Here is a 17,750-nt window from a genome sequence, read left to right as displayed (position 1 = left end):
CCTGCCTTGCCCCCAACTATAGTCCACTCCATCATAGTATATCATCGTTCCTTCACTATCACTGGGTCAAAATCCTGGAACTCCCTCCCTAACAGCACTGTGGATGTACCTACACTACATGGACTGCAGCAGCTCAAGAAGGCAGCTCACCACCACCTTCTCAAGGGCAACTGGGGATGGGCAATAAATGCTGGCCCAGCCACTAAAGCCCATATCCCATGAATGAACTTTTTAAGAAGTTCCTAAGGGACAATGTACTCCAGATTCCTGGGAAAGCCAGGCATGAAGGAATGCGGAGCAGCATCGGGTGGGGGAAGTGTTCAAGCGAAGCAGCAATCCAACGATAATTGGCACTCCTCATTAGATCCGGGCCATAATGTTTATTAAATCTGCTCCCTGGTCAGATTTTTCCTCCTCCTTCTACTGATGCCTGCTACGGTTCTATAAAGAGTGGAAGTCTTCCACTTACCCAAGTAGACAACTTGCATTGAAAGGCAGCTACTAAAACCATGACAAGCAATTAGATCTTATCCTCACTTAATGCTTTACACCAAAATAGAATGAAAACAAAAAAAAGAAAAGCACATAAATATAAATTCCATATCCTCACTGGTTCAACTAAGATCACCTGCATACACTAGGGATCAAAACACAGACATTAAGGTTAAAAACTATTGCAATGCATTCAACTGGATAAGTTATGCACAGCTACAAAAATGCAAAGCAGAGTAACAACCATTCGCAAAACTATAGGGTAGCCGATTGCCATTTTTTGTTACTTCTTAATGAATATACACTACTTTGAGCAATAAAATTCCACTGGCAAAGCCATGGCTAACCAGAGGAGTTAGAACAACATCAGATTAAAAGAGGCTTACAATGTTGCTGAAGAGTAGAAAGATTGAAGATTGGAAGGTTATTGAAAATCAAAGAAAGACTATAAAAATTGAAGAAGAGGAAGAAAATCAAATGCTCAAGAAATTTTTAAAAAACTGATCACAAGACCTTTTACAGTTACGTAAAAAGGAAGAGATTGCCAAAAGTAAATGTGGGTCCTTTAGCAGCAGAGACAGGAGAAAATATAATGGGGAATAACAAAATGGCAGAAACGTTAAGCAAATAATACAACAGGACAAAAGAACATATTGGAAATTGCGGAGAGCCAAGGATCTAATGAGAGTGAAGAACTTAAAGTAATTAATATTAGTAAAGAAAAAGCACTGGAAAAATTAATGGGATGAAAATTCAACAAATTTGCAGGGCCTGATGGCCTACATCCTTGGGTTTTAAAAGAAGTGACTGCAGAGGTAGTAGATGCACTGGCTTTGATTCCAACATTCCCTAGATTCTAGAACTTGGTTTGAAAGGTAGAAAATATAACCTTGCTGGTCAAGAAAAGAGGTAGAGAGCAAACAGGAAACGATAGGTCAATTAGCCAGACATCAGTGGAAGGGAAAATGCTTAAATTATTACGAAGGACCATGGTAATAGGGCACTTGGAAAATCACAATATGATTAGGCAGCATCAACTGTTCTATGAAAGGGAAATGGTGTTCGACAAATTTATTAGAGATTTTTCAAGTGTGTATCTGGCACAATAGATAAGGGGGGACCAGTGATTTTTTTTCTATTCATTCACGGGGTGTGGGAATCGCTGGCTGGGCCAGCATTTATTGTCCATTTCTAGTTGCCTTTGAGAAGGTGGTGGTGAGCTGCCTTCTTGAACCGCTGCAGTTCATATGGTGTAGGTACACTCACAGTGGTGTAGTATATTTGATAAGGTGCCACACAAGAGATTATTACACAAAATCAGAGGTAACATTTTAGCATGAATTAAGGATTGGTTAATGGACAGGGAACACTGGTGTAGAAATAAATGGGTCATTTTCGAGATGACAAGATGTAATTAGTGAAATGCTGCAAGGATATGCTTTGACCGTAGCTATTTACAATCTACATCAATAACTTAGATAAGGGACAAAACAAAGTTAGGTGGGAAAGCAAGCTGTGAGAAGGATGCAAAGAGGTGCAGGGATACAGATCAATTAAGTGGATGGACAAGAAGGTGGCAGATGGAGTACAACGTGGGGATGTATGAAATTATCCACTTTTGTATGAAGAATAGAAAAGCATAATACTTTTTAATAGGTGTGAGACTAGCAAATTGTGGCAGAGGGATCTGGATGTCTTTGCACATGAACCACAGCAAGTTAAAATGCAGATACAGCAAGGAATTTAGATTAGCCTTTATTGCAAAGGGGTTGGAGTATAAGATTAAGGCAGCCTTGCTGCAACGATATTGGGCTTTGGTAAGAACACATTTGCAATGTGTACAGTTTTGGCCTCCTTACCTAAGGAAGGTTATATTGGCTTACAGGGGGTGCAACATAAATTCACTAAACTGACTGGGCTATTCCACGCCATATATCCTATATAATCTTATGTAATGCCTTCCAGCCTATTACAGACTTTCTACTTTGTTCTTTTCGCCACCTCCCCCTATTTCATCTGCTTAAAATCGAATCTCTAACTCTTCCCAGTTCTGATGAAGGATCATCATACATGAAACATCAATTTTGTTCCTCGCTCCACAGATGCTGGCAGACCTGCTGAATATTTTACTAGATTGATTGCTGGGATGAGAGGATTCTCCAATGAGGAGAGATTGATCAAAATGAGCTATATTCTCTGGAGTTTAGGAGAATGAGAGGTGGATCTCATTGATCATATAAAATTCTTTGAGGGTTGAACAGGGTAGATGCTGAGAAACAGTGTTCCCTGGTTGGACAGTCTCGGACTAGAGGTCAAAGCCTCAGAATAAGCGGTCAGCAATTTAGAATTGAGATGAGGAGAAATTTCTTCCACTCAGAGGGCTGAGAATTTTTGGAATTCTCTAGATGGTTGGTTCCTAAATACGTTCAAGATTGGGAATGAAAGGTTTTTGGGAAATAAAGTAATCAAGAGATATGGAGATAGAAAGTGGCATTCATGTAGAAGTTCTGCCATGATCTTCTTGAATGGTGGAAGAGGCTCAAGCGGTTGTTTGGCCTACTCCTGCTCCTATTTCTTATGTTTGTGGATCCAGCTGTTACAAATAAATTAATTTGATGAGTACACTGCACTTCTGTTGTCAGTGGAACCATTCCAACGATTTTTGAGGGCCTATTCCAATACACGCTTCTCAAGATTTGGCCTGTGCCTAGTCCCTGCTCTCATGGCACATTTGGTCTTAGGCATCTTCTTCAGTACAGAATCCTTCATCTTCCATTCTTGCACTGGGTTTTCACTGACGCCGAATTCCCTCACTGGAGCACAGTTATTTGACCAGTGAGCAAATGTTATGACTTTTAGCTTGAAACCAGCTGCATACTTCATTTGTTTTGTGTTCGTCGGTGGCCAAGTGCGGTCTGCTCTGTGTGGGCGTGTCTTTAACTCGTGCACATCTTATTCACAACATGGCCCATATCGCCGTCTTGATCTGCTGCACTAACCTATAAGGAAAATATAACCCTAAACATGTATTTCTGAGCTGAAAAATCGAGCCCGCCTCCTAATGCAAGTAATTCCCTGAAACGCATTTGATGGCTGAAAACTGAAGGCTTAATTTATACGCGAGTTTAGGCCTATACTTGCATTTTGGAGCTAAAAAATAAGGTTGTCTTATCGGCCGGTCAATTTATACGCTGCAATCTATGGTAGTTCAAAACTAGCCTGGGTGCATTTAGGTGTAGCAACTGACCATTCACAGAATTAAATTGTCCAAGACATTGACCAAGCCAATTATATTGTATACTCCATGGTTCATCTATTTAACCAACATTTGCCAAAGATTTAAACATAGTAAATCCAGGACTAGCACATGGGATACAAGAGCAAAGCACTGCAGATGTTGGAAATTTGAAATAAAAACAGAAAATACTGGAAGTGCTCAGTATGTCTGGCAGCAGTTGTGGAGAGAGAAACAGAGTTAACGGGCAGGATTTTCCCCTCAGTGCTCTAAGTGAGGTGGCGGGCGTGAAAATCAATGTTTTTCCTCCTGGCTGCAATGACGGGTTTTAACGCTGTATCGTCCACTGCTTGCCTCATCAATTATGCACACACGGGAAAAACGTCAAATCGGGGCTTCTGATTTGCTCACCAAGTGAGCTCACTGGTGCCTGACTCCGGGCAGCCACACACAGTAGTCTCACTGCACGCAGCACAGGACTGCTGCACTGAAGTCATTGCCCTGAACGGCAAGAAGGCGGCAGCCCACAAGTTTAGTGATGCCTCCCTGGGCCACTTTCTGGACGTCGTGGAGGACTGCCATGATGTCCTCTACCCCCGTGATGGCCAGACATTGTCCACCAACGTCATCACATCGGCTTGGTAGGCGGTGGCAGAGGTCATCAGTGCCAACACTGCACAGAACAGGTCAGCCATCTAATGCAGAAAGAGGATGAATGATCTCATCCGTTCTGCCAGGGTAAGTCAACCAGATCATCACTCTCAATTCACACATTCATAAACTCATCAGCCATTTGCAGGATGACACTCCACAGGGATCTCGCTGACTGTCAGCTCAAGGGACATCATGACTCACTCTCTCACACACACCTTCACATCTCCATTTGGCCTCATATCCTTTGGAGCTTGCCTCATCCCATCCATGGGTCCACTCAGGACCCACACAAGGCAGGCATGCTTAACATCTGGCATGTGTTCTGCTCACACTCTCGCCATCTATCTTTATGCAGGACAAGCTTACGCACAATCGGAGGGAGAGGTCCCAGACTGGAGATGGAGTGCCTGACAACAAGGTCCCCATAGAGTATGAGAATCCAGCCATCACACTGGTTGCAGAGGACATGAATCGTTCCTGCAGTGACATCCCCCGGACAACCATACTGAGAGTCAATTAAGCATTTTTCCAGTCGTCTGGCACGCACCAATCGTCTCTACTTTCTTTCATAGATACCTCTGCCAAGTGCATGAGGCCCTCATCTAGCCAGGCCCTCCGCTCGATGACACTTCAAATGAGAAACCTAAGGACAGCACCCTTGAACACCCGCACCCTCCGCCAGTGCAGCAACACACCTCGTGGGTTCTAGTTCTAGAGCAGGCTCAGGGGTCACAATCTGGTGAGCACAGCACACAATCTGGTTCACAGCAGACGGAAGCAGGGACATCCAAGGACAAGTCGGAGGACTGCTGGAGGCCAGGATTCTGCAGAGTCTAAGCCAGATGATGAGCCTCCGGATTCAGTACTATATCAGTTGGTGGAGCTGCAGAGTCAATCACGGGAACGTCAGGAAGGGATGTCTGCTGCATTCCTCAGATATCAACACACAATGGAGGAGTCCATCTGCATTCAGTCTGAGTTAATGGCACCAGCATGCCAACGCACCACGGTCAACACTGGTAGGACGGTAGCCGCCACGGAGACTTGTTCCAGGACACAAGTCCTGCACTGCGGCAGGGGCTGCGCTTCATTGGTGGCATCCAGCAGTGGCTATGCGAGGAAGGGGAGGGGAGCTTGATCTCTCTCCAGTTTACCTTCTCTTTAGGGAATCAGCCAGGGGCACTCAATCATCCACAGGGATGAGGACCAGCAGCTGGACACTCTGGGGCCAACCACCCAGGTGACTCTGGCAGTGTCCAGCCGATTCCAATCCCCTCTTGCTGTGACAACATCAGATTCAGCTCCACAGGCCGAGGAGGGTGCACCTGCCCCACAGACCCAAAGCAGGCCGGGGCCCGGCAAGTCTCGGCCCTTCAGAGGATGCCTGCCAAAGTCATCACAGACAACAGGGCATACCAGTCAGCAAGCTACCTCCACCTTTGCTGTGGATGTCAAGGGAAGCACCAAGACTTCAGTTAGGGTCAGGAAGACAAAACAATACTAGGATCACATTGGTGGCATGGGTGTTATACACATATATGTAGATTTTACAAATGGAAATAGGATTGCACCCATTTCACTTAGCCTCTTGTGTATGCCTCCTCTTTATGATCAGCTGTGTTGTTGTCAATCATGTGTGACACCATGGGCTGTAACTTCCGAGCTCCCCAGCATCGGATTTGGGGAGTACCTCAAAGATGCGCTGGGGAATACCTCTCAGGAGGTTCCCAGGTAAGGGTTTGCACGGCATTGCACAGAAGTGCACACTTCCTCTAGACAACTGCACTGCACTGGGAACCATTCGAAAATGCAGTTTAAATCGCAAACTTTGGATGATTCCGACAGGGTTACACTAATAGTTACTCAGGAAAAGTTAGAAGAATTAAAACCTCTTCTAACTTCTGGGTACCTATTGTAAGTGCCCAGGCTGACGCCACGGGTCTCTCCCCCCACAGCCTCACCACCTCCCCCTCCCATGGGGTGAACCACCGACCCCTTCACCAGGATGTCGGAGCCCCCAGTAACCCCACCCCCCAACATCCTCCCCCCAGGACAATGGAACACCCCACCCCCCATCCTGCGGGCGTCAGACGCCCCCCCAGGATGTTGCCCCCCCCAACAACGCAACTCCCTATGGCCTTCCGACCCACCCCACCGGACCTGCGACCGACCCCCCCACCACCCCCCTGCCCACATAAATACTCCGGACACCCCCACCCCACAAATCCTATCCACTTACTTTAGACACTTAACTTCTCCCTGGCCTGTCAATTTCCCTGGCCCTTTAAACTTACCTGCTTTATGGCAGTACGTGCTGCAAAAAAAAAAAGGGGGCATGGCCTCCTTGAATCCACTGGAGCTGCATTTTGCTGGGGCCTGTGAGGAGTCTTTCGATATAGGCCCCAAGCAACTCCAGCAAACATAAGGATCAGTGTAATTTTCAATGGCAGGTAAGTATGTATTTATTTCTTCTGATTCCTGTGGGCCACCTCTTTCCAACACTAATTGGAAGTTACGGCCCCCATGGTCCCTCCCCCCATTTATTGCAGATGTCACTCTCATGTGCCTCAGGTCAATGCTGTATGCTTCCAACTGACCAAACTGTGTGCCCCTTCTCAGCTCATTTCTGGCATTATTTATGCCTCATCCTTAAAGTGTGCTTGTGGAAGAGTTTGTTTTCTCGCTTTGCTTGGGTCCTGTAATGTTAGATCTTGGCTGTGTACGATTGAGGTGGAGATGTTCAGTCGTCTCATCATTATCAAAAGGTGGAGGTTTGGTGTGCAAGGAAAGATGTTGGAACGCATTGAGAAGGTTCACATATATTGGAAGTCGATGTTCTCTCTATCATCAGGCAGGGTTTTCATTCAAAGAGCCGAAAATCACAGCCCGCCTGTGCTCCTGTCTGCCTTGAGTGGTGTCGGCTCTTCAAGGATACATCTGATAAGGTTACCCATAAGTGTGACCAATTTCTCAGCTCAATGTGCCAGAGCTCTACCCCTCGCGGCCATATTATAGTCGTGGCATTCGACACTACTAGCTTGAACGTCTTGCACCTTGTACTTGTCTACATAGAGCTCACAAGGCTCTCATCACAACGTAGGGAAGCAGCACTGTGCCAGATGTTGTATATCCCCTTGCCTAGAGTCGCTGAAGTCACTCTAAATGATGATGTGTTTTGGTCAACTGAGCCTTTGAGCAGGGTCTCAGTGTGCATCTGTCACCTTGATGGGAAGACAATGTTGAGGGCAGCAATGACCTAAGAACCAGGATATAATGAAGCCGAAGTGCGCCCTTCAATGTGAACCAACCTTACATTCAGGTCTCCATTGTGTCTTTGCTGAATCAAGGTCACAATTAGGTCATTAGGGAAGACTGTCCATTCTCAAGAGGAAGCATTCTAATTTGTGTGAACATGGCTATCCTCTGGTGGTCAATCTATATGGAAAGGTCAAGCTAAATGTAGGCCCACAGAGTGCTTGAAGTCAACGTAATGGAGATGAAAGCGAAACACAGAACTGAAACATGTAAAAATGCTTGATGACCTGCTGCCTTGGCGCAAGTGTCACCTCTCAGTATCACCAATGGGTTGAGTCATATAGGACTCTCCCGCTGCTGGAGATGGATTTCCTTGAAGAAATTTGTCATTCTGAGGGTATATAGGTACAGGCGTACTGAGGATCGTACAGCAGTTCCTGCCTCTACTTGGCTGCCTTAGTGAATGAGATGTTGGACAGACATGTGAAGAGGCAGCACCTTCTGATGTCTGATGCTGGGATGCCCTCCTCCAGTCAAAACATTATCTCAGCAAGGACTCAAGCTCCCAAATCTCATCATCCTTGAAAGCATCAGGGCAATGTGGGCCTGATGCTTAAGTTGTCACTCTCTGATTGAAATGGGTAGTTGAAATGAGAGGGAGAGCCACGCTGATGTTAGTTAGGGCCCATTATCGAGGACACTTGTCCAAGAGGACATTCACTCTGACTCGACTTCTCCTCCTGAAATCTGGTGGCAATGAGGGCCTCACATGCACGCCTGCTGCGGTCTGGCCCCGTGCAATGGCGTCTTCCCCTGCAGCTTCAGCTTCCTCAACCTCATTGCCCTCATTCCTTTCGATGTCCTCATCGGAGGAGACGTACAGCTCCTCCATGTCATCATCTGGCAACTCCTCTCCCCTTTGCAATGTCAGGTTGTGCAGCACGCAGCAAACCACAATGATCCATGAGGCCCTCTGGGGACTGATGGTGTGCTCCGCCAGATCAGACCAGACATCGGAATCGCATTTTTAACACGCCAACGGTCTGCTCCACCAATGTTCGAGTAGCAGTGTGAGGTTCATTGTACCTTCTCTCTGCTGCATTCTGTGGCCGCCGCATGGGCATCATCAGCCATGTCCTTTGAGGGTATCCTTTGTTATCAAGCAGCAAACCTTGAATCCTGTGTGGTCTCGCGAATATGTCCGGTACCTGCAACCTACTCAAGGTGTAGGAGTTGTGGCAGCTTCCTGGGTATCACGATTTGCTTCTCGTGGTCACAAACCAGGTGGACATTGGTACAGCGGAAGCCCGTTGATTACGTGAGTGCCTGTTGCCAGGGAGCTTTAATAGCCACATGGGTACAGCTGATGGCACCCTGCACTTGTGGGAAACCAGAAATCGCAGTGCTCTGGCATTCTGGCTGGCTTGATTGCTGTTGAAATTAATGTAGTTGTCTGCCTTGGCAAAACGGGCATCTGTTATTTCTTGGACACACTTATGAGTGGAAGCTTGGGAGATCCCGCGGAGGGCCCCAGTGAAGCCTGGAAAGAGCCAGTCGTGTAGAAGTTAAAAGCAGTTGTACTTTAACAGCTACTGGCAATGGATGTCCTCCCAGTCCCCATGGCGTCAAATCCTGCAGAATGTGGCAGATGTGCGCCACAAGGTCCCTGGTCATGCGGAGGCGTTGGCAACACTGTCTGTTGCTCATCTGCAGAAAAGACATGCATCTTCTATACACCCTTGGTCTTGAGAGCTGCCTATGCACAACATTTCTGTAAGCCTCATTCTCTGCATCTGGAGGAGGCCCTGCTGCCCCTTGCTCATGAGGGTGTAGCCCCTCCCTTTGGTGAGCCTGACGCTTCAGTTGCAATCTTCTCCTACTTCTCTCCTGCTGGTATGCGATGGTGCAGGCAGCAATAATTCCAGCATCCATCTTGCTAAATGTCTCCTCTCTGCAGCATAAATCAGAAAAATACATGAATCAGCATGAGCCTCCAAATGTCCTATTTCCGTTGTTGAATAGCGAGTGGCTCTAGGTTCAAGCTGTTGGGTCCAGTGTTGGCACCTAATCACCCGTGAAATCTTGGCACTTTTTTTTCACGGTGATATTCCCACCCCCCCACATCTGCATCAGCCACTGCTATGACATCACTTTGGCCAGGTGCTTGGGTGTGCAGCTTTCACTGGGATCCTCACGCTAACTAGACTCTTTGGAAAAGACATAAGGGCGAATGTTTAATGAGGACGTTTGATTATTTGATTGGGATGATTGAGGCTTCTCATCTGGTAAGCCGCCAGCGACTGTATTCTGAACTCGTATGCTTAAGACGCAGCTCCAGCTTGTCCATCGCCCAATAGCCCGACACTTTATGGCTCTGGGGAATTTCAGTGCTTGGAACAAGGGGTTAATAGAAGGATTTTGGTTCGTGCCAGGAATGGAAGTTCGGCTCGCGCTGAATCTTGCCTCACTGCTTAACCCTCTTGATTCTCTGCATTGCCACTGAAAGGCTCAGGCGTGGATCTCCCCTCACAATTCAGTTGGGTGCCCCTTCAATTAGCCTCCCTGTGCAGAACACCAGTCCTCCAAATGGCCCTCACAGCCCTCACCATTAGAGGGTCACCTCATTTTAATTTTGTGTTGCGCCTTCGCTTCAGGTTGGAAGATGGCGGTGATGAGCTCTCACTCCCAGACCCACACACCCTCCCTGTGTGACTATAAAAATCCCTCCCATCGGCCTGATGGAGCTCAATTTCCATGTTTCCCTTCATCCAACAACTGCCAATCCTTCCCCCTCCAATCCTGGAACTCTTTTGCTTGTGGAAATCCCGAAGTTGCCCCCTGAACCTTTGGAGGTGGCCTGTGCCCTGTGTGGACCTCTACCTTCCCCATCTTGAGGCCTCCTGCCCAGTTAGACATATAGCACCCCATCCTCAGAACCTTCCAACGCCCTTAACTACCTTTTCCCCATCTGTAGGCTGCAGATTTGTCCCGACTGAATACGCTATCCACAGCACAGTATAATGTCAAAAAAACCCCACCAAATTGAGGCACATGGTGTTACGAAGACTACCTGTGCACAACATTCTGGGCAATACTGACCCTGGACCAATGTGCCGTCCCTCTCCCTGGACTGGAACAAGGAGAATTTTTTCAAGGTCAGCTATGTAAAATGAAACGCATTTTCATAATTCTATCCTCCCATTCTGGCCCCAACTTGCTTATGTCCCTTTGTAACAGACTCTTCCCCATTGTGGCCCAGGGGGTGCCTCCCCCACCAAACTCCCACACCACGTTTCTCAGTCAAACCTCTGTCCACTATAGCTCCTCCCCCATGAAGGCCTTGCTCTGCGGCCCCTTCCACAGCACCCCTGCCTTACTGTTGGTCTGGTAGGTAGAACCTTGCCTGTGATACCACCCCCCCCACTGAGAGCGATGTGGTGCTGCCTGCGAAGCCTGGCGCTGAGTTGAGGTGCCGCGAGCACTATGCGACGACAGGTAGGTGAACAAACCTCGAAATCACGAGCGAAGTGCAGGTCACCAGGTGCGCGTCACTTATATACAGTTGTGAGGCACTTCAGTCTAATTACACGCTGACGCTACCTCTTGATCCAGCATGGTTGGGGGTTGGGTGGGGGGCGGGGGGGCCGGGGTTGATACTGACAAGCAGGCTTTATAATGAGCATTCATGACATTTAAATATATTCAAATGGCGTTCCCGACATTGCACATCAGGAAACACGGTCTGCGACGGAAGTCTGGAGCAGACAATAGGACCCTGTTTTCCTGCCGACGTGAAGCTGATTTTTTTTCATCTTGCTATATTTTCCACTGCCACCCACCTGCAGGCTGCAGCAGAAAATCACCAACGCTTCAGGCCGGTGGCTGACTGGAAATGTGAACTCTGTTTCTCTCTGGACAGATAACGTTACTTGGGAATTCAGAGAGACTTGTTTAACAAGTCAAAACAGCTTTTATTCAGGATTGCAGGACCACTACTGCGAAACAAGCCAACACAGCCATGTATTCAAGAGCAATCAAAACCTTATGTGCACATATTAATACATATGTCTGTTCTTATGGCTCATTAAAAATACCATAAATTATGACTATTCATGTGACAAAATCACACTGCGAAGGCTTTGCCACTCTGTGGGAATCTGAAGTTTTATTAGTCACACAACAATGTTATTGTTTCATAATACATGGTTTTGCAGATGTAAGGTAACAAAAGTAATACAATTGATTAAGTGTACTGCAATTAGCATAAACATAAAGGAAATTAACATTTAATTAACATTTCAAAAGTATTCAATGGACTACATCACAAACATTATTTCAGCAGAAATGATTTTCAACTGCAAAAAAATCTGCATCTATTTAAGTTGAAGAGAAAAAAAAAACCTAAATGTCTAATGTGTCTTAATACATCTCTCAGAAACATCTTAAAGCACTTTGGCCAATTAGCTTTTGAAGTTTCCTGCTTTTTGGTTAGTTTTTGGTGATATTGATTGACAAATGAACGTTGACCCCAGAAAACTCGATGCTCTCCTTCAAATTGGTTCCATGGAACCAATGTGGATTTGAACATATAACCAACCTTTGTTTAACGTCATGCCTGAAGTATTTCTAACAATGAAGAAGCTCTCAATACTGCAATGGACTGTTGGCTTATATAATGAGCTCAAATCCTGATGTGGGGTCCAAGCTGGCAACCTCCTGACCAAAACTACCTCACAAAGGATGTTACACAGTTAAAGTGAAAAAAGTTTCACAACAAGGAAAGTCAAATTTTATGACGAAAACGCTGGTTATTTAAAAAGCAATGACTTCAGTTTTATATTTAGTTCTGTTACAAGCTAGATTCTAATTACATCAAATTGATCCATTAAATATGTGAGTATAAGATCAGAAGGAAGAAAGGAAAACATAGAAATTAGACATAGGACAATAACTTAATGAATGATAACCACACTCAAGTGGCAAATTGAGCTGCACTGGATGAGCAGGCCAATATTCAGGGAACATGAATGTCTGAGAAGTAAATGAACAGATTAGTAGTGAACAAATGAGGGATGAATGTACTGACAATCTAAGAGAGGTAATCAGGAAACCACCTCTCACCAACAAGCAACATAAAGTAGCAGATTAGCACTCTGCCAGAATTGATCAGCAAACTGGAAGACAATTGCGTTCTGGTGGTTGCTGCATAATTAGATTTGATAATATAGTTCGGGATAAATCCCTAAATAATTGTACAGATGCGCAAGACTGTTTGGGCTTATGAAAAAGTGTTTCTGAGATGATTAAATGGGAATCACAATTAAATTTTTTCCCTTCATATAAAGATTAAGGAAAATAGTATCAGCAAGAGCAAGACTACAGTGACTTTACAAAATCAAAGCTCAAAAAGGAAAATAGATTGTCCATAAGTGTAATCAATACTTTGTCTGTCTGTCTCACCATATGTCACAGAAACAACTTAAATTTATATGGCACATTTAACATAGCAAAGTGTCCTCAGGCACTTCACAGGCAGTTGAAGACACGGTCATCAATGGTGTAGCAATTAAAATCTGGAATGCACAAGGGGCAAAAATAGGAGGAGGGTACAGAAATAAGGAGCTGAGGACATGAAATGATGTGAAATAAGGATGAGAATTTTTAAAAATCGAGGAGATTCTTAGCAAGAAACTATTGTAGGCCAACAAGCACAGGGATAATGGGCGAGAAGTGTTAGGTGGAAGTTTATACACGGGCAGCAGAGCTTATGATGATCTCAAGTTTATAGAGGGTAGAATGTGAGAGGCCAACCAGGAGGACATTGGAATAGTCAAGGCTAGAGGTAACCATGGAATGATTCTATCATCAGCAGCATACTGTATACAAGAAAGCTGAATGGTGCTAGCTATAATGAGGCCTCAACTGCAACGATCTTGGATCAAAGACAGACAATAAGTAACAGAAGTGATGTAGGGCTAGGAATAAGACTCAAGGGTAATTAAAATTGTATTATTTAAAAAAAGACAGGGAAGGAGACACTGGAAAAGTAGATGTTAGTCAGCAGAAAGATGGAGCCAAAGAAGTGTTAAAGCTAGCCATGTAAACATGCCAGAGGTCAAATATGTCCTTTAAAGTATAAATTTGATTAAATTATTGTATAAAAATCAGGGTAAGGAAAATGTATCACATGAATTAACAGGCAGGACAAAATTCTAGGTCCAGTACTTCTGGGAGAGGAATCTATGAAGAAGGAATAGGTCAGTACAGCAGACATTACTAAAAAATCCCAAAAATTTAAGACCTTGCATACAAAGTCCTGAATCTAGAGGCATTCTGAAAATTTGACCAAGTGCACACATTTACTGTTCAACTGTTAAACGCACTGACCCCGGTTTTGATGGAGTGGGATAATTCACACCATGCCTGCTTAATTAGAAATGTTCGTGCATATTTAGACTTTTAAACCTTCTGCCCACAAAGTTACAGGAAGTGCGAGCCGGTAACAGCACAGAGGGGGCAACAAGACAGGGCAGCAAAATACTGCGGATACTGGAAATCTGAAACAAAAACAGAAAATGCTGGAAAGACTCAGCAGATCTAACAGCATCTGTGGAGAAAAAAGACAGAATTAACGTTTCAAGTCCTTATGACTCTTCTTCAGAGCTCTGAAGAAGAGTCATTATGACTCAAGATATTTGGGACCTCGGTAAACATCAGGACAAATACATATTTCACTAATCAATTCAATTCAAGGATTTAGAAATATAAAATGAGGAAGGACCAAAAAGGAGGAACTAAAGTTGGTGAATTAGACTGCAATCAGATATAGAAACAAAAACTTGAGGGAGGGGGAAGAAAGATTAAGCGAGAGAGAGAGAAAAAAGGACAGAAAGGAAAAGTAAGATTCTTTCAAAAAAATTCATATTTTCAAAATCTCCTAAAATAATTCATAACCTGAAGGAATGAGACTTCCATACTTTTAATTATTCAATTTTTGGGCAAAGGAGGTTGATTGGTAATAATTACCAATTATCCTGTGTTAAAGTGATGCTTATGCTGCTTAATTACTTGACTTAAAATTTCTTGGTGAATTTAATGATAATTAATGTGCAAATGAAACAACGTCATGAAAATCATAGGGAGGTTAAGTACGAGATGCTGTTTTCTCAAAGCTAGTGGCAAAGCAGAGCAAATTGGCCAGTGCCTTGTGATGATTCTAATTCACAGGGGATTTCTTCTTCAAGTCGCTGGCTAATTTGCAGATTAATAATGGATGCATTGCTCATGCAGTTACTTCCTCAGAAAAATCTGTCTCATAGTCGCCACTTTATGTTCAAAGTTAATCTGAATATTCAATCATCAAGCAGCTGTAATAACTATAGCTGAATGGCTAGACAAAACGGAATTAAAGCACCTGACTGTGTAAATAATTATATCATAACAGCTCTTCTGCATGTTGTTTTGGCACAGCCAATGGTAAATGCTGAGTCATTCAAATCCCAGAGGGAAACACGAGACAACAGCCACAACTATTTTTTTTTCAATTTGTATGTTTTGAGATGTGGACTTTGAATTCAGTAATAACAAGACTACCGAGTCTTATAGGTTTTTACAAAACTAGGTTAAACATTTGTTAATAAGAGAAACGATTTTAAGCACATACGTATGTCTACAAATTACTACTATGATAACTTCTAAACCCCTAGTTAATCTAACTTCCAGTTACACTTTCGTTAAGGCAACAGTAAGACATATAGGCCAGGATTTTCCCGTCGGCAAGCCGGGTGTGGGGCCCACTCACTGACGCGTAAAATGAACTCCTGATGTCACCATGCCTCATTTCAATTTTCAAGTAGATGGGGGGGTCAGCAAAATCAGCTGTGCGCCCGCTGACTTGTCAATGACCAATTGAGGCCATTGACAGAGTTATTAAAGTAATTAATGGACCTGCCCAACAACCTTAAGGCTGGCGGGCAGGCCAGGAGCCCTGGAGGGCATTAGAAAAAGCATGAAACCTCATCCACGGGTGGGATGGGGTTTCATGTAGATTTTTAAAAATGTAATGAAAGAATTTATAAAAATTATGGACATGTCCCAACTCTTGTGACAATGTCACATGAGGGGAGATGTCACGGAATTTTCTTTCTATTTTTAATATTTTTCAATGTTCAGCCAATCTCCCTGAGGCAGCACTTTGCCTCAGGGAGATGAGTGCACTCTTTTGTGCGCACGTGTGAAAGAGCGCACTCTTGGGTTTAGGGATCCTCCCCGCTTACACAGGGAGTGCATAGCATTTCCGTGCGAAAGTCATGCTGGGTGGGCCTTAACTGGCCCGTCCATGTAAAAGGGTGGCGCGACCCCAAATGGAGGCACGCCCACTCTTCAACTCCCCGCCCCCCCCACCCACAATGGCGGGAAAATTCCGCCCATAGATTTTAAAATACCCAAGCAAAGAAACATGATACCCTGAACAATCCAATTCAAAGTGAGTTTTCTTAATTTTAGTTCGTTATAGACAGCAGCTTGCGACTTAGATGCTGACGGCGTTTCACACTTGTTAGATCTTAGAGTTCCTGCCTTTATACATAGCCTTCTCTCTTTTATACATATTTTCCCCTTTGAATACAAATTCTCATTGTTTCATGATGTCTTTGGACTTTACCTCCCTGATAATAAAAGCTTATCATAGTACCTATTTTACTAGTAATCTTAAGGAAAAATAAACACACAGTTTCTGACTTCACCTGGCTAGGTGACACATTTCACCCCTCCTCTGAAAACAATCTAGTCTGGTTTATTTAAAAATGCAAAGATCCTTTTACACCTTACATTCTAAACTTCCCCCATGTTTACCTACTTAACATTTCAAACCTAGCTTTACCTTTTGTTACATCAAACCCTTCAGACCAGCTGCCTTTAATCCAATAAATCTCACACACACAAAGATACATATAGACACAGATACCACTATTTTACAATAAATTCCAATAACATTATTATATCTTCCAGACATATGTAGCCCACCAACATACCTTAGAGGAAGTGCAAAATACTATGTGTATAGAACTCTCTTCCACTACAGCCAAAACTTAGTAAAATTTTCCACTTTAATAAAGGCTAAACCAAAATGAGGAATGCTTTTTATTGATACTGTATGGGATATAGAATTTTTGTTTTTTATTCTGACTCAGGTCTCCTTTCTGATAGATATTATGGTGTCATGTCCATAGCCCCTTCACTATATGTAGTTGATCTACCAGCACAGTAAATCTCCTACACCACGATGATTACCAAATTGCCCAAAGATAGGCTATTACCTGAACAGCCCTTAGTCAAATATTTCATAATTCTTAAATGTCATTTAAACTCACAGCAGGCATTAATAGCATGATGTATTAATAATCGTCACTAGTTAAATGCTGTTTGAAACATGTCTATTATGAGAGACTGTGCCCTGAAAGACATCCTTGCTAATGTGTATTAGCTGTTGAAACAGTCAAAGAAAATTATTAAATTACAAACCTTAATCTTTATGTAAACTGTGGTTTCAGTGAAGACAAGGCTTCCAATTTTAAGTCATTAAAAAGTGAAATGCACACTCATGGTTTTCCCATTCAAATCCACTTTCAACTCATGTCCCCAACTTGTTAATTTTAAACCACTGCGTATCCCACATATTAATTGCTTGTCCTTTTCAATTCCTGTGACGTCTCATCAGCGAAACCAAGTAGAGAAATATTACGGCAACAAATTAATCTTGGCAATCAGAATTTCCGAGGCATATTTTTGCACTCACAGTTAATTCAAAAGTTTATTTAATCATCTTGTTATCATAATCATCCATCCCAGACCTTCCTCCACACAGTCTCTGCCAAATTTCTCTAACGTTCTATAATCTCTGAGTGAAACTAAATTTAGTGCTAAATTGAGTATTGAATACAACTCAATTGCAAACATAACATTGTTGATTCAGGCTTTCACTCTATTTGAAGTTGTTACAAAGTGAAAATACAATTCAATAACTGTGCCAGTATACCCAATTTCTACATTAGCACATTTATAAAGATTGATTTTTTTTTTGCAACAATGTTAGCAGTTGAGACTAACTCCAAAA

General features: G+C 43.7%; 1 protein-coding gene across 2 annotated transcripts in view; it reads right to left on the bottom strand.

The window, feature by feature from the left end:
• Positions 1-17,750, bottom strand: part of mettl15 (methyltransferase like 15) — a 145,252-nt gene that overhangs the window by 111,086 nt on the left and 16,416 nt on the right. The gene's annotated exons all lie outside the window — the stretch shown is intronic.

The sequence above is a fragment of the Carcharodon carcharias genome, chromosome 10, assembly GCF_017639515.1.
Source record: "Carcharodon carcharias isolate sCarCar2 chromosome 10, sCarCar2.pri, whole genome shotgun sequence".
NCBI lineage: Eukaryota > Metazoa > Chordata > Chondrichthyes > Lamniformes > Lamnidae > Carcharodon > Carcharodon carcharias.
Note: the sequence above shows the minus strand (reverse complement) of the source record. Positions and strands in the feature narration are given on the sequence as shown.